The 16,930-nt window shown below is 51.5% G+C and overlaps 1 protein-coding gene across 5 annotated transcripts in view; it reads right to left on the reverse strand.

Annotated features, from left to right (window-relative positions):
- The window catches only part of GRIK4 (glutamate ionotropic receptor kainate type subunit 4), a 424,573-nt gene that overhangs the window by 47,349 nt on the left and 360,294 nt on the right, over positions 1-16,930 (reverse strand). The window lies entirely within an intron of this gene.

Here is a 16,930-nt window from a genome sequence, read left to right on the forward strand (position 1 = left end):
CGGTCCCATGTGTGCGGATTTCCAGCCCATCGGCAGTCGAGCCCTGTGCAAAGCTTGGGCGGGGAGAAGGAGGCGAGAGTCAACTGGGTTGGACTGAAGGAATTGAAGAAAAGAGGAGAAAAACCAAAACTGATAAAATGGGCAAAGGTAAACACAGCTTCCAGTCCTTTCTCTGGTTATTGAAAAACATGTATCCTCCCCAAATTAACCACCTTCAACAACTCTACCCCCAAGCTTCTTTTCCTCACCAACAGCTTTCGTCCATAAAGGGTAAACTTTGGATTGAAATTTGGTAATCACAGGTTTATCAAAGTTGGCCAACAGTGATATTCTTGTAAAGCCTCCATATGGAGAGAATGCTAGAAATGGACAGCGCCCTGGGGGACCCTTTCTGGGTGCGTGCAGAATGATCACACACCCAGAAGAATGTGTTCCCCAGGTCCAGACAGAGCATCTCTGTCTACTCACAGAGAGACGCTTCCCAAACTGGGCCAAGCAGAACCAACCACTGCCTCATGTGAACACTGCTGACTCATTACCACCAGCTGGTCCCTCTTTCTTTTGACCCCCTCTCAAGAGTAAGTTGGGGGCAGGGGAAGCAGGGAAGGTGGGATGAGAGGGGAAAAAGCAGTGGCAAGCTCAAAGAAACCATGGCGGTTTGGTGGTGGTTGTTTTTTCCTATTTAATCAACTCAGTATAGAATAGTAATTATCTACCTTGGCTTCAGTGCACCCCGTAGTATTAGCGACAACCTCTTGGGATCGGGTTATTCCAAAAGATGTGCATTCATTTTATTTCACCTTAGTTAAAAAGACATTATGCTATAAAGCAGTCTTAGATGAGGAGATAATATGCCATGAAACCAAACAAACAACCAAGGGAGATAGGGATGTGTAGGGATGTTAGCAACTGTTGGTGTAGGGGAAGGAGGGAAGTGTGGGCACGCTGCAGGCTCATCCCTGCCTTTCTGCGTCTCTCTGGCAGAAAAGGGCAGGTAGACAGGACATCAGAAAACCTGGTTCCTGTCGCAGCCAGGCCACAAACTCACGGGGACCGTGGGCAAGTGTCTCCATTCTCCCGGCTGAAGGGTCATCCCCCCTGTAGGGTAAAGCGGTGCAACCAAATGCCCTCTACACTCTCCTTTCCAGCTCCCAAACCCCACACTTTTCATTTCGTTTGGCGAGAAGAGGTAGCGCTTACTTCCAAGGGCCCCTTAGTTTGCTCAAGAAGATGATGGTGGTCAGCAAAACTGAATGCCCTGGAACGGTTGAAGAGGGAAAAACTCTCAGACCAGTCAGCAAAGAGCAGCAGCGGACAGGGACATTTTATTTTAGGGAAAGAAATCCAGAGAAGTCAGGAAGGTCCAACGCCATCTGAACAGCAGGTCTGGGAAACCAGAAAAGGTGGGGAGCCCCAGAGCCAGAGGAAGGGAAGGAGGGCTGGCCAAAGAGACCTGGCAGGGAGTTCTGTATGCATCATGGTGTGTTCCTGGTCTTGGGTGTGTGTGCATGTGTGTGTGCACGCGCATGCACACCTACAGGGGCATATAAATACATTCCCTCCGAGAGAAAGACCTCTCTCCTCCCCATTTTCGATTGAAAGTGTTCTTTGAAGAGCTGCATGCTCTGCCTCGGAGAGATCCCCCTCTTTTATCTCCTGGATGTTTGTGGAATTTACAAGGGGAGGGCAGGCTGGAGCCAGCCTGGAGGTGACTTCCAAAACATACTATCCTTTGCCTCATGGAGTTTAATAGGGGTCATGCAACTGGCACCGTTGCCATCAAAGCCTGGAGGCTCAGCGTGGCTGCCGCTCTTCTCCTGGGAGCTGAGGCCTGGCTGGGAAGAAGGCCGCAAATTCACAGCAGGGCTCCAGTCTGCATCCGCCTGAGTCGCCGCTCCCACCCGCGCCTCCCCGAGAACACCACTACCCCCGGATGGCGTCTGATGGCAGCACAGGATCCTGGACAGTCTGAAGGGAACAAAGCCCCCTTCTGTGTCTTTCTCCTCTTTTGGAGAGCTGCTGCCCCCTTTCGGGCAAAATGCTCTCCCATCCCCTGGGCGGCACCCCAGCACCTCCAGTGGCCTGGGCTCAGCCTCCCCTGCCCAGCAGCCCTCCCTCGCACAGAGCCAAGCTAAAGAGAGGATGCGACAGGACAAAGGACCACATGCCCATAGCCCACGGCCTCTTTGGGGTTCACTTTACTGGGCTATAATGGTGTGGGCAATGCCTGCCCGTCATTATCATGTAAGAGTCAAGAGAGATGATGGACGTGGAAGGGCCCTCTAAACCCAACACCCTGCAGAGTTCTGCTAGGCCTGGGAGGGGCTGTGGGGGCAGCTAAATGGGTGGCTGCGGCTCAGCCTTCGGGGTGGGACAGACCTGTCTGGACTCTGTGAGCACGCACACACTAGCTGTGTGACTTTAGGCAAGTCCCTTAAGCTCCCTACGCCTCAGTTTGCTCATCTATAAAGTGGGGATATAGTAGGGCCTACCTCCTAGAATGGCTGAGGCACTGAACGAGATGATGCTTGTACATGCCGAGCACGGGCCCTGGTACAAGGTAAGTTCCCAGTACACATTTGCCGTTAGGATGCTAACCTCAACAGGGGCCTCTGGAGACAGTATCTTGGGATGTCGGGAGGGCAGCCAGGCCTATTCTAACCTCCGTGTAGGGCAGAGGCCCCTGGACCCTTGGCCCCTGGTGGTCCTTCCCAGGTGACCCGGGACATGCACAGAGCTGGGCTAACACGATGCACCTCCTTGGCATGACTGCCTGTCTCCGAAGATTCACACAAGGACCCTCCTAGGCCCCATTCTGTCCCATCGCTTAGAAAACTCAAGGAAAAAACTGACACCCAGCTTGAGACCAAACCCAGTCATTTCCCACAGTCTCTTCCTCGTTACGTGATTCTCCCTTGGGGACAGCAGATTAAATGACCTCCCCAGCTTCCTTTGAATGCTCGGATCCACTGTGCTGTGATCAGCTTCCAGATTTTTTCTCTCTGGCTTTTTTTACAGCCCCACCCCCCACCCCGCCGACCCCTACGTCCCCAGCCCCCTGCCCCCTGGGGAGGGCAGCTGCTCCTCCAAGCCAGCTGCTCCTCCAAGCCAGCAGCTCCCTGCCCCTTTGCAAGTCCCACCTGCACACACTTTATTTCACCTGCCACTCAGGCCCCATAGTGCCTTGCACTCGTTGCTGTCATTTATTTAACTCTGTAATTGTGTTACTTAACTCTGGAAAGTGTTGGGAGGCTATAGTTGGAATGAGAAAATGCTACACAGACTCAGGCTGTACTGAGCTTTCCTGGAAACCTTTATTCCCAGGTAATTGTCTCTGGAGATCCCCTGTATAGTGAGAAGGCTTGCAGAATTCCAAGCAAGGCCAGCCTAAGGCTGCGAGAACGGGAGCTGGAATAAATGCACAGACACCTGGGTGGGAAGGAGCTCCGAGTCCACCAAGCCTGGCTCACCACGGAAGGTAACGCACATTAGGCTCTGGCTGAGGATGACGTGGGACCACTGAGCTCACAGAGCCCCTGGTAAGTGCTGTGTCCTGGGGTACCCCACCTTGAGCGTGGGCTCTCGGGGTGGGCAGGGACAGTGTGCAGAACTCAGCACCCCCTCCTCCTCTGCACCCCTCATTACTGACTCTCCACCCTGCCCCAGGCAGCGGACAAGGTGCTGACACACGGGCATGGCCCCCAATGGCAAAGGGCTTATGCTCCGGTGGAGGGGGTGGACAGTCACTGACTGTCAGAGAAAATGTTTGTAAAATTATGGCAGAAATAGGTTTCATAAAGGGGTCATATAAGGCACATGAGAAGATAGAGGAGGGCGTTGACAGAGTCTGGGAGGCCCGTGGAGGCTTTCCCAAGGTGACATGCAGTTGTCCGAACAGGAGTTACCTGTGAGAAGGCCTGCGGTGAGCACTCCCAGTGGAAGGGACAGCATGTGCCAAGGCCCTGAGGCAGAAGGAAGGTTGGAGCATTCCAGGGGCTGGAAGAGAGCCAGAGTGGCTGGAGGACATGGGGCTGCAGAGCATGCTGTAAGATGAGGCTGGAGAGGCAGGCAGGAGAGGCAACACGATGAAGAGCAATCGGATGGCCCTGAATATTTTAAGCAGTGGATGGCCTACAAGATTTGTAACACTAACCTGGCTAACACCTATGGCCCTTTCTGTGCATCAGGGCCTGGACTAAGCACTTGATCCGTGTTATCTCAGTGCTCACAAGGCGCCCAATGAGGAAAGTTACTATTATTACCCCCATTTTACAGTTCAGGAAAGTGAGGCTCAGAGAGGTTAAGGAACAGGCTCAAGGTCGCACAGTAGGTAAGTGGCAGAACTAGGATTCAAACCTGGGCAGTTTGGCTTCAGAGACCTGTGTCCTGAACCCTTAACAAATTCAATTGGCTTTAGTGGAAAAACAAAAAAAGATTAAAGAGAGGCAAGAAAGGGTCACCCTCATTTTTCTAAAAATAATTAACTTTTACACCATGACAACTATACCTGTCCTCCCTCTTGGAGAATTATCCATGAACCTCCCTCCCCTTGTTAGCCCTCGTGTACTCCTGTGACTTCAGCCTCACCTCCCACCGAACTCCGTTGACCCAAGCACACCCGACAGTGCAGTGTCCTCCACCTAGAAGGTCCAACCCACAGCACCACCTGTCTTCCAGGTCCATTCACAGTTTCCCTCATCTGCAAAAACTTCTATCACCTTCCCAAGAATGAGCCCTACCTCTGCTGAATCACTAAAGTGATAAGACACCGCTTATACCACTCAAGGGGCATATGTCACATATGGCCTTGGATTGGAACCGAGGGCCAGGGCTCATACTCCAAATCTGTACTTAACTAGCCGTATGTAAGCTCTGGACTTACCTTCTCTGTGCCTCAGTTTCTTCTTCTAAAAAGTGGGCACGACAACAGTTCCCACCTTCATGGAGCCTCTTTGGGAATCAAATGAGCAAGCCACGCAAAGCCTAGACCTGGCACAGAAGAACTCAATAAACGCTAGCCCTCCCTGTTAGTACTGCGGTGGACATTCATACGCCCATCTTAGCTCCCCAGTAGAGTATAGACGAGATCTTTAAAATAATGTGCGCAGCAATTCAACATAGCCATTGGCCGTGTTTTATAAGGATACTGAGGCCCAGAGAAGTGAGTAACTTGCTCAAGTACATGGAGCTAGGACATGGGGAAAGCTGGCTTCAGACCCACAGGTAGCCTCAGGTCTTGGCTTTTGATGGCTGCACTTTCACAGGCATTTCCCAAAGTGGGCACACAGTGAGTCCCTGATGGACAACCAGCGCAGCCAACAGCGCAGGATCCCATCAACACGGCCTACCCTCACGCCCCTTCTCGCTGACAGCAGGGCGAGGCTGATGTCTGACACAGGAAGGATTCCTTCCATGCCTGGACGCAGGAAGGATTTTATCAGGAAGTCAGAATGTCAGGACCAGATTCAGGTCACGATGCAGACGTGGTCAGATGCCATCATCATCCTCCAGCCTAGGGAAGCCTCAGTGCCCGGCATCCCTGCCAAAGGGCTCCTTTTCCCCCTGACGCCCTCCCAGGCCTTGTCCCCTGTAACTGCACACAGGTGCCCTGTGCTTACGGGAGGCTGTCAGGGGAGAGGTGTTCATCCTCCCCCGGAAAGCACAGGGATCAGGGGTGGTGAGGACAGGCCCACACCGGGCCCAGGGGCCAGAGAGAAGAGGAAGGACTGGCTCCATGGAGCTGCTTCCAGGCTCTCGCTGGCCTCACAGTGCTTTCCTGCAGCGCAGTGGAGCCGATTAACATCTGCAGCTCAGCCCATTTCAAATTAGATTATCTGCTTACTTCCTGTCTTTTGATCGATTTACCTGCTGGGTGCCTTTCTCCCGCCCACCTCCACCCCCGCCTAGTGAGATGCCCAGGGAACTCGCCATGACTCACTGAGGTCACCAGGCGCAGCAGCAGCAGCAGCAGCGGGATGTGAAGGAGACAGGGAGGCTCACTCCCACTCCTGGCTGGAGCCTCAGCAAAAGTCGTCATTTAGGCCTTCCTAATAATAAGCCCGAGAAGTGCGCACATCTGCTCTCCTGCCGCAGCTGTCTTCCCGCTTCTCCCGCACTGGGGCCAAGGATAAACTCACTCTCCGGGCTCACGTGGCCCCTGCAGACGGTCTGGTGTCCTCATCCACTGGGGACACGGAATGCCGGCCCCACCACCCCTCTCTTCTTTCAGGCCAGGATATGGGAACAAGGATAAGGGAATAGAGAATAGCTCCCAGTTAGTTACCTATCTCACACTCTGTGCACGCACGCACTCACCAACCCAGCCAGGATCCAGGCCCCAAAGAAGGCCTACTCCCTGTTCAGAGGGAGGCCCTGATCCCCGCTTTCACAAAGCAATCTAAGCCCAAATTTGTGGGATTTATCCGTGCTCACTGGGCTGAGTCCACCCTCAGTAATGCTCGGGGAGCAGAGGTCCAGAGGAGCATTAGCATTCCTGGGGAAGTGGCAATGTCGTTCATTGGTCCAAGGGCTCCCCGGTGCTATTTCTCTAAGTGACAGTCTACTCAGGGCTGGATGAATTTCTTTAGAGTTAAATGAAAATCCCCATGAAATATTTAGTTGGCTCGGCTCAGGGCTGCATTATAGGCCTATGTGGGCAGATTTCAGGACAGAACCAGGTTTAAAGGAAGACGGGGTTGGCAGTTCATCCACAGGTGAAGTGGCATGGCACGGGGGTCCCAGCAAATGCGGCTTCCCTTTGACCTCTTGTCACAGTCTCCCATTCACAGGCCATGGACCCTCTTGCCCTTCGGGGTCAGACAGATGTGTGTTTAAATCCCAGACCTGCCATTCACCAGCTGAGCCAATTACCTCAAGTCTGGGCTTCCGTCTCCTCCTCACTAACATGGGCAAAATAATGCATTTTATGGTTGCTGGGAGGATTAAAAATAATAACTTATGTAAATGGAGCTCAGGTGTGGTCCTGCCTCTTCCGACTATAGCCAGAGGAGGCTTTTGAGAAACTAAAGCAGCTTATGCTGTTCTATTCTGTATTGAGTTCTTAATCTTTTTTTATGCCCTTTTCGTACTCCGGTGAGGTCCATTCACCCCTTCTTTAGAAATGTTTAAAGATGTCTATTCCACGTGCTGTACTGCATAACCAAATTACGCAGAAATACGGTTGTCAAAATATTTTTACATTTCTGTGAGACATAACAAGAGCTAGAGGTGGGCTAAGGGCAAGTTGACACCACTAGTGATGATATCACAGGGATGGTTAAAATACCACCACGATTTGTTACCCACGTGCACAACGGAAGGAAATAACACATTTCCATTTAAATTTAGGAAAAGATAGGTGCAAATTTGTCCCTTCTAAGTTTATGGACTCTCTTAAAGCCATCCTCAGACCCTTGGGTGTGCATGGACCCCAGGAAAGAACCCATGGAGACTTCCCAGGTTACGAGCAGTGCAGGCTGCCCCTAGAACAACGCAGCGGTAAGGATACTGACCCTCCCTGCACAGCCGAAAATCTAGGTAAAACATTTGACTCCCCCAAAACGTTACTAATAGCCTATTGTTGACCGGAAGCCTTACGGATAACATCAATAGTCGATTAACACCTATTTTGCATGTTATGTGTATTCTCTACTGTATTCTCACAATAAAGTCAGCTGGAGAAAAATTGTTAAAATCCTAAGGAAGAGAAAGCACATTGTTGTGTATTACAATACTGTACTGTATTTATAGGAAAAAATATCTGTGTATGAGTGGACCCACGCAGTTCAAACCCATATCATTTAAGGGCCAACTGTAATTTCTGACCACGGCCCACAGGCATCGTGCCCTGCTGCCCACCCGCCACGCGCCGGCCGTGCCGGCCTGCATCCTGCTCCTCCAGCACCGCAGGTTCATCTGCGTCTTCACACCTGCCCCATCCACTGGCCACAGAGCTCCGCCCTGGCCTTGGCTATAGGCTGGCTTTTTCCCACTGTTCAGATCTCAGAGCAGCCTTCCCTGTGCGCCCAACTAAAGGACCTCTCTCCCTGACACTCTCTGTCTTATTATCCTGCTTTATCCTCTTCCCAGCAAAAATCATGATGCTGAATTGTCTTCTTTAGGTATTTCCTTAGCTCTTTATTGTCTAGAATGCAAGCTCCAGGGGGCAGGAGCCTGTGCTTCGTTGCATCCACCTGTATCTCCAGAGCCTAGAACAGTGCCTGGTATGTGGCAGGTGCCCAATACACACCTGATGAATGAAGAGGTGAATCAAAGAAAGTAGGAGCTTAGTTCCTACTTATTATTCTCTTGCCTTCACTCTGAGCTGGGGGAACAGTTTTGTAGTTGTGTTTCGACTACGAGCACACACTCCAGGGCCGACCTTGCCACTCACCAGCCACATCATCTTAGGCAAGTTACCTAACCTCTCTGTACCTCAGGCTCCTCTTCTGGAAAATGGGGACAGTAATAACACACACTTCATAGGTATGGTGCAAGGACCAAATGAATGAATACATGAGAAGCTCTGGAACAGTGCCCAGAAGACGAGATGCTACAGAAACATCAGCTAATATTTTACTGTTGGTTTCATGTTAAAGGAGCAACTTTGATTTTATGTAAAACAATATTGTTTCAAAAACATCAGAGCAGGTTTTGAGAGAATGCAAAGAAACCCCGTAATTGGAAAAACTGATGTATATTATACACGCGTCACGGTGTTCATGTGGTTAGGATGTGAAGAGAGAATGGTACTGAGAGCTGGGCCCAGGCAGGTTACACGTGTGCCGTGAAGCCCTGAGATGCCTGAGCTCTCCTTACCCTGCATCACCACTACCGTCATCCTCACCATCACACCTATGTTCTGAAGAACCCCCAACAATCTCATGTCAAATAAAGAAAATAGAATCCTATTTACATTTTCGGGATGATATGCTCATATCTAATACAAATACCCCTTTCCCTCCAAATAAAAATAAATCCCTCCAGTCCACAGGACAATGAAGTCCCAGCAGGCCAGGTGTCAAGAGGCACTGAGTTTGCACTGGCAAGTTAACACACTTGTGCCAGTCTCCCATCCTGCTGACTGCCAAAGAAGCCGGGTAAGTTCTGGGCACAGTGTGGGGCCCTGCCACCCAGCACGGCTGCCCTGGCCCACGTGCGGATAAACTCGCAGCTCTGACTTTATAAGCAGAGGGCTTGCGCTGACCACACCAGTTCTACATCTACTTGGGGCCTCGGAGTTCCAGGCCTATGCTGGGGGTACACGTTCAGGCAGGCTCAGGCAAGTGGCTTCTGCCGCTGGAGGAATGTGACAATACCACTAGCCCACGGTGCTATCTTTCTTTCATTTCACTTCCCACCTGTCAGCTTGTAATGAAAACCGGTGTCATTCGCAAGCCTGTGATTAGGATGGATTTTGTGGGATGAAACCAACTGCCACCAGTTGTTGGAAGCACTGCTGAACTTCCAGAAGCTCCCCCCGCACCGGCCCTCTCTCTACTCCAAGCTAACAAGTCCCCTCCAGGGCTTCACCCATCCCTCACAATCCTGCCCAGCAGGAGGGAGGTCCCAGCCCTGCCTCAGACTGGCTCCTGGGCTACCCAATGGCACCAGGAAGGGTGAGCAATGATCTGACCCATCAGATCCAGCACTCAGGGAGCACCCAGCCACCTTCTCATCTCTTACAGTACACACACAAGTCAAAACCATTGCAAAGGGCAGCAGGGCACTTTCTCAGGGATTCCTGTAGATTTTTTTTTTTTTTTTTTTTTTTTGAGGAGGAAAGTGAAAAAAGTCATCTAGAACCTCTGGTCACTCTTTTTGGGTGACGGAGTACACTTCAGAGAGGTGTCCCACCTTGTTGCCATGGCTCATGTGACATTCCCCAGTTTCACAGACTACATTTAGCCAGGTCAGCAGTAGCCAATTCAGAGACTGGGGAATGAAGCTCAGCAGAGTTCTGTGGAATACTTTGGAAATAATGGCTACCTTTGGGCTGGAAGGGGGGATGTAGAGAAAAGACGCATGTTGGTGGAACAGGGACAAGGGGCCTTCGGGGTGCTAGTAATGGTGTTACTTCTTGACCTGGGTAGTGATCACACAAGTATGAGCCCTTTGAGACAGTTCATTAGGGTGACCATTAAGATTTGTGTAATTTTCTATATTTATATTTAATTAAGATGCTTTTTTTTTTTTTAAAGTTAAGTGATTTGTCCCAAGTAGAAGAGAGAATGGCTACCCTCAAGCCTGACACAGAGCACCTTGATGACTCTTTGGGAGAGAAAAGCCCAGAAGATACACGCAGCAGGGGCTACAGAGGTTGCATCAACTGTGCCACAGTCTGGGGACTTGATATACCCAAGAAACGTAAGCTAGTCTAGTAGGCGAGTCTACTGTGTATCTCTGTGCAAGCATTTGGGTGAATTCTAAAAGGGCTGAAAGGAACAGCTGGATGTTTTAATTAGTTTTGCATTTGCATCTGGATGCAGAAAAGTCTAGATCCCTCGTCTGGTCCAAACAGCTGAACAGGCTATGAAACTTCCAGAGGGGCCAGCCCTTTGTCCACTGAACCGCAGGCAAAGCTCCAGGGAGGAAACCTGGCCTCCCTGCTGGGAGCTGCAATCACTTTCCAGCACCAGGGAGCCCCCACTCCAAGTGGATCTTGAAACCCAGGGGAGAGGGAGGACCAATCTGTCACAGATACAACTGCGATGCTGTTGTAGTGTGTTGTGATGGACAGCTGTCCGAGGACCCTGGGTTTAAGTCTGCCCCTTGACAGCTATGTGGCATTGGGCAGCTCACTTAGCCTCTCTGAGCCAAGTATGAAGGGTAACAGCTCCTATTCCATAGAGTTGTGAGGGTTAAATGAGCTATTGTACAGGGCCTGAGCCAGAGTAAATGCTCATTGCTTACTAAACGCTCACTGCTGTCGTTACGCAGTTGCAGATTCTGGTGTCCTGCCTCCATCCTCCGTCTATTCCCTTTGAAGGCCCCAGGACCTGGCCTCTGCTCTGGGCTGCACCCCCCTGCCTGGTGGGGGTTTCTGAAGGCTGAACCCCTCTACCTGATTTGCTCCAACTGACTCCTCTTCACTTTGGGCCAGACTCGCACCAACTGACACATCGGACCCCACCTACTCTGTTTAGAGCCCTTGCCTGCGCCCCACTGTTCACCCCACTCCGGCTGCCAGCTAGGGCCCCAGTCCTCTGTTCAACCATCATCCAGGACACGGCAGGTCTGCTCCAGATGCCTCCTGGATTTGGAGAAGGGATCCATTTGGCAAGAGTTGACAGCGTCTTTCTGAGCAGCCCAAATTTGCTGAATGGACCACATGCTGCCATTTTAAAAGATGGAGGCCTTTGTTCCGCTGCCTACATTGCAAATGTCGACACAGCTGGAGCAGGAGTTTGTCACCGAGCAGGGGAGCATATCTGAGGGCTGCAAAAGATAAGGAATAATTCCACAGGTCCTGGAAAGGGTGGAGCAGAACAGTCGCCCTCGGCTGCTTCCATAGCTGCCAATGCTGCCACTGGCACGATCAAGACAGGCCTGGTTCTCATGCTGACAAATGGCGGGATGTCAGTTGCTCCTGACAGGCTAGAGGATGGCAAGAAAAATAGTCTGTGAACAAGCCCCTCAAAGCATAGAACGATCCTGGCCGGGAACTGTGAGACGGGGAGCCCAAGCCATGGCAACAAGCAAGTTGAATACCACAAGACCTTCTGGTGCAAATTCATTTCTGTGAGTGAGGCATGGCTGGAGGACAAGAGGGAGCTGTCACATTTGGATTCTTTGAAGCAGGCCGATTTATTCACAGGAAGACAAGAGATGAGCAGGGCCTGCCTGCTGGGGCAGGGCAGGGAGCCACAGCAGCAGGATTTGATGACGGAGGCACTGCTAGGTAAGCAAAGCCTGGCGTGTGCTGGGGTAGCTCTGCACGGTAATTAAAAGAACGCCCTGGGGGTCCATCTGAGCTTGGAGCCTGATTGTGCCTCTTCACAGCCACGAGACCTTGGATGAGTAAGCCTCAGAGGCTGTTTGCCGATCCACAAAAGGGGGGTAATAAAACTTTACCCTGTAAGGGTCTTTAAAGATTAAATGAGATAGTACTTGTAAAGCAATTATTAGTATGCATGTAACTGGTCCAAAGTAAGCGCTCAACCAACAGGCCCATTATTATCTTTAGAGCAATTTCCAGCCGAGGGACAGGCAGGAGGTAGCACAGGGAGCCACGAGGGCTTGAGCACAGCACCTGAGTCTCAGGTGAGGTGACTCAGAAGTCCAGGCAGCTGAACCTGGAGCCCGTTCCATGGTGTTCAGGCTGCTGTCACCCCTCAACACACAGAGTCAGGAAACAAAGCCGGCAAGGACAATGGGACAAGGTTTACTCCAAAGGCAGTGGGAAGACAAATGTGTGTGCAGTGGTGGCCGAGCAGATACACAGTCAGGCCAACTGAAGCTTAAAGAGTGGACAGAGGTAGAGCTGTGACTCGAGGTACAAATTAGAAGACCCAGGGTCAATTTTAGAGCCAGACAACTAACTGTGGGCATCCCCACAACCATGCGGAGAGGATAGAGGGGTGAGGCTGCTTAAGTTCTTCCTTCTCAAGACAATATTGGTGTGGCAAGTGGGGTGGGGTTGGGTGTGCAGTGGTGTGAGCTGGAGGCCCAGCTGTGGGGAGCTGGGGGAGGGAGGGCCCGGGAAGGGGAGGCAGAGATTTATAGGAAGCCTGCGTAGCCCCATGGCTGCTGTGAAAGGGCAGTCCCAGAGGAAGCATCAACCCCTACAGCCCTGACCTGCTGAATGCACCAGGCCACTGGTGTGCTTTCCCTGTTACTCATCAAAGGGGTCATCTGAAAACCTAGAGCTGGCTCTTGGCACTGGGCTGTTCTGTCCAGGTTCTAACTTCCTTGGGGTAAAGGGCTATAATGGTTAGTTCTTTTGCCTTCACAGCATCCTATCCATCTGTCTGCCCATCTATCTGTCCATCCAGCCACCCACCATCCATCCATCTACCCATCCACCCACCTACCCATCCATCCATCCATCCATCCATCCATCCATCCATCCAACTATTCATCCATCCCATAATACTGAGTGCTCTTGTATGCTGGGTCTGTTCTGGATGCTACTGGTACACAGATGAATAGGACAGATGTAGCTCCTGAACTCAGAGAACTTACATTCCAGTGAAGAGAGACATTCAAGAACCAAATAGTCTCCTAAGAAGCAAGATGACTTGATATGATGATAATTTCTGTGAAGGTAATACAACAAAGCAATGAGGTAGAGGGTAAGCAGGAGGAAGGATGGTCCCTCAGGGTGGCAGAGAAAGAATGTTTCTCAGAGGAGGTGACACCTAGCTTAGACCTAGATAATGAGAGGGAAACAGCATATTGGAAGCGAGGAGAAAGACAGACTTGCGATAGAACGGAGAGCAAGTGTACAGGCCATATGCTGGAATGAAGCTGCGTCCAAGGAATCAACACCAGGCCAGTAGGGATGCAGCACAGAGAGGGAGAGCCAAGTGACGCAGGAGGCAGGGCCTTGTGGCTCCTGATCAATGCTTCAGACCCAGGGATGTTGGTGAAATTGTGGCTGATGCAAGGCAGAGCACAGGGGGAAATGGAAATGCTCACTGACCAGGTGGGCAAACAGTAGCCCACGTAGATCCAGACACTAAGTTAAGGTTCGAGGACAGACCCTGACTTGCAACTCAAGCCCAAGAGGACATGTGGACTTACCAGCACCTTGTCACCTAACAGAGGTGCCTCCTCCCCCAAGAGATGGCCTGAAGAGCCCTCCCTCTGGAGGGAATTTCTGCTGTTTGTGCCCCCTTTAAGCAGGGAAGGCAAGGAAAGAGGGGGTTCGGCACAGCACAGCAGGCCACCACCACTGCAGACAACCTCTGGAAGCCCCAGGGCGAGCACGTCCCAAGGGGACAGGTGGACATGCTTGCATGTGTGCGCATGTGTTGGAGGAGCAGGGATGGGTGGTGGGGAGGCTGAGCACCTGTGCATTAGGCCCAGAGATGACGTGCAAGCACGGCCCCCCATGGAGTGACAGGTAAGAGACACCAGGGACAGGAGATGGCTCACACTCCCCGGGAGTTACCACAAGCCAGGCCTGCTGCAGAGACTGTCGTCCATTGGTTTGTCACACTAACCCCGGGGGTGGCCCCTATTATTTCCACGTTGAGGCTGAAGACACATGGGTCAGGAGTGTTGGGTGACTTCCCCTCACGGCTTCCCTCTGGCAGAGCAGGGATCTGCATGGGTGGCCCACGGGGTGCAAAAGGGGCGTGAGGACTGGGGTGAGCATGGACCATCCTTCCTTTTCTCCACCGCGGGCATCCTGATGACTCTCTGAGGGGAGCAGGCCCAGCTCTGCCCTCCCGCTGGCCTTCCGCCCACCACGTCCTGTCCTTCTCGCCCTCGGAGTCCTGCTGGCACCTCGGACTCATGTCATGTTCTCCGCGTACATCTCTGCCACATAAAGCTACTCTTTTTCCATGTACTATTTCTCAGTTCGTGACTTTACCAGCCACCTGTCATCCAAACAGAGAGCGGGAGTCAGCCTGGAGTCTGCCCTCGGCCTCTCTTCTCTGCTTTCCCCATTCAATAACCAAGTCCCATCCATTTTCCTTCTGCAATGCCTGCTTAATCCATTACTGCAACTCGCTCTCCGCGCTGCCACCATCATTCACGTCTTCATTTGAATTATTCAGTAGTCTCTGCACTGGTCTCTCCACTTCCAGTGCCTTCCCGCTCCATCCATCTACTGAGCCGCATGGACACCAATGGTTCTCAAAGTGGAGATGCACAGGCACCGGCCAGGGCTTTTGAGTTTGGACGTGCATCACAATCACTCAAAAAGCTCTTAAAGAAGCAACTTGCTGGGTCCCACCCTAGAGTTCCTGACTCAGCAGGTCGGGATGGGGCCCCCAAATTCAGATTTCAAACAAGTCCTGGGTGATGCTGCTGCCATTGGTTCAAGGACCACAGTCTGAGGACCACCGCTCTAGAACCTGTTTCTATACGAAGGATCTAACTGTGTCGTTCCTCTGCTGCCAAAACTCCAGCAGCTCCCCACTGTCTTTGAAACAGAGCCCCCGCGCCTCGCAGCGATCACCTCACGGTGCTCCTCACAACCTGGCCTAGCCATGCCTTCCCAGCATCACCAGCACCACGCTACCGACATCCCTTCAGCCCATGAGGAGCCTACGGCGCACGACTCGTGTTCTTGAAGCTGTCAACTATTTCAGACTGTATGTCTGCCCACGTAATTCCCTGCTTGCAACTCTTCCCTCCCTGGTGCTTGCCTGTCAAATTCCTACTTGTCCATCAAGGTCCAACCTGACGGTACCTCCCTTTCAGGCATCGTAGTGTGTTAGAGCGACTGTGGACTTTGATGTGAGGCAGCCTTGGCTTTGAATTCCAGATCAGTCCCTTGTTAGCTGCGTGACCTTGAATTAGCCTCTCTGCTAAGCTGGGGCTAACCTCAGCATCTTCATTATAAAATATGAATAATGATAGTTATCTTCTAAGATTGTTGTTGGAGAGGACCTGATTATGACAAACGCCTGGCGGATAGCAGACGGTCAGTAAACAATAGCTATTATTATCATTAGCTCTGCTCCAAAGTCCTGCCTGCTTCCTAGAGGCGAACTGTTTCCCTTTTCCTCCCCAAAAGTTGTGTAAGATTCTATTTTGCATATATCGCATGTATGGTCTCATTATGTTTATACACCGGGCCTCATTCCCAGTATAGTTGCAGCCAGGGTATGACTTATAAAAATTGATCCTCCCAGTAGACTTACCGGGCACATAGTTTGGCCAACTGAAGTCATCTCTCTAGGAAGCAAATCTACAGGTGGACACAGGCCCACACCACAGTACGTGCTAGTAGAGCACAGTAGAGCTAGTAGAGCAGCGTGAGGGCTCGCCGCCTTCAGGCCCCATTCATTCCTCGTGCAATACGCAACCTGTACAACTGTGTTTGGAGGTCCTATGTATATCGTATGTGAGTTCAGTGAAAGTAAGAACTGTGTCTTACCAACCTGAAGCTGCAACTGATGTTGAATCCATGTATCCAGGGGTAGGTAATATTGGCTGAGGATGGGATACGTCAGCAGGGTTAGTAGAGCCCTGGCCTCAGGTTCAGAAATAGGCTCCTCACAAAGGGAACTCAAGGACCAGGGTTTGCAACGTGAGAGACTCGGGCTTGAGGAATAATCAGGAGCTGAATTACTAAAATTGGATGGTGAACAAGAATGTGCTTTGGGGCCCAAGATAGAGGTTAAGTGCCCAGGTGCTGAACTGGAGTTCCTGAAAGGCCTCTTAGAGCCCAGAGCGTGGATGAGCCTGCAGATAATATCTCACCCCTGCCCTGCCATGGGGGGTGGGCAATCAGGACCAGAGTACCCTTAGGAGATATTAAGATACCACTTTCTATAGCTTCCTTCCCAACCCCTGCCCCAAATCAGTTCCCTACTGCCCGTCTCTTCTCTTGAACGGCAAGCTAATCTCTCAGAAGGCTTTTAGAGATGCCTTAATTAATACATTTCCATTTCTTTTGCAGACCCCACACTCCCCTTAACAGCTGGCACTCAGTGGGGAAGGTGGAAATAATTCCCAAGAAGTGAGCCTTCTGACAATTTCCCAGGCTGCCTCTCGACGCCCATGGGGTTTGGAGGAGTTCCCAGGCTGAAGCTGCTGAGGTAGCCCTGACCACAGCCGAACTCCAAAGCCCCTGAGATTCCCCTATCAATTCCTGTCGTGGAAAAGAATGACCACAGGGATCTAAGGACGGGGAGACAGAGCTCCAAAGTCTTTTCCTGAATCCGGGCTGACCTTCTCTGGCTCTCATGCTCTAGAAGACAGCTTTCGGGGACATAAGGCTTTAAGCTGGTGATGTACAATGCCATTACTT

This window comes from Vulpes lagopus, chromosome 10, assembly GCF_018345385.1.
Source record: "Vulpes lagopus strain Blue_001 chromosome 10, ASM1834538v1, whole genome shotgun sequence".
In the NCBI taxonomy this organism is placed as follows: domain Eukaryota; kingdom Metazoa; phylum Chordata; class Mammalia; order Carnivora; family Canidae; genus Vulpes; species Vulpes lagopus.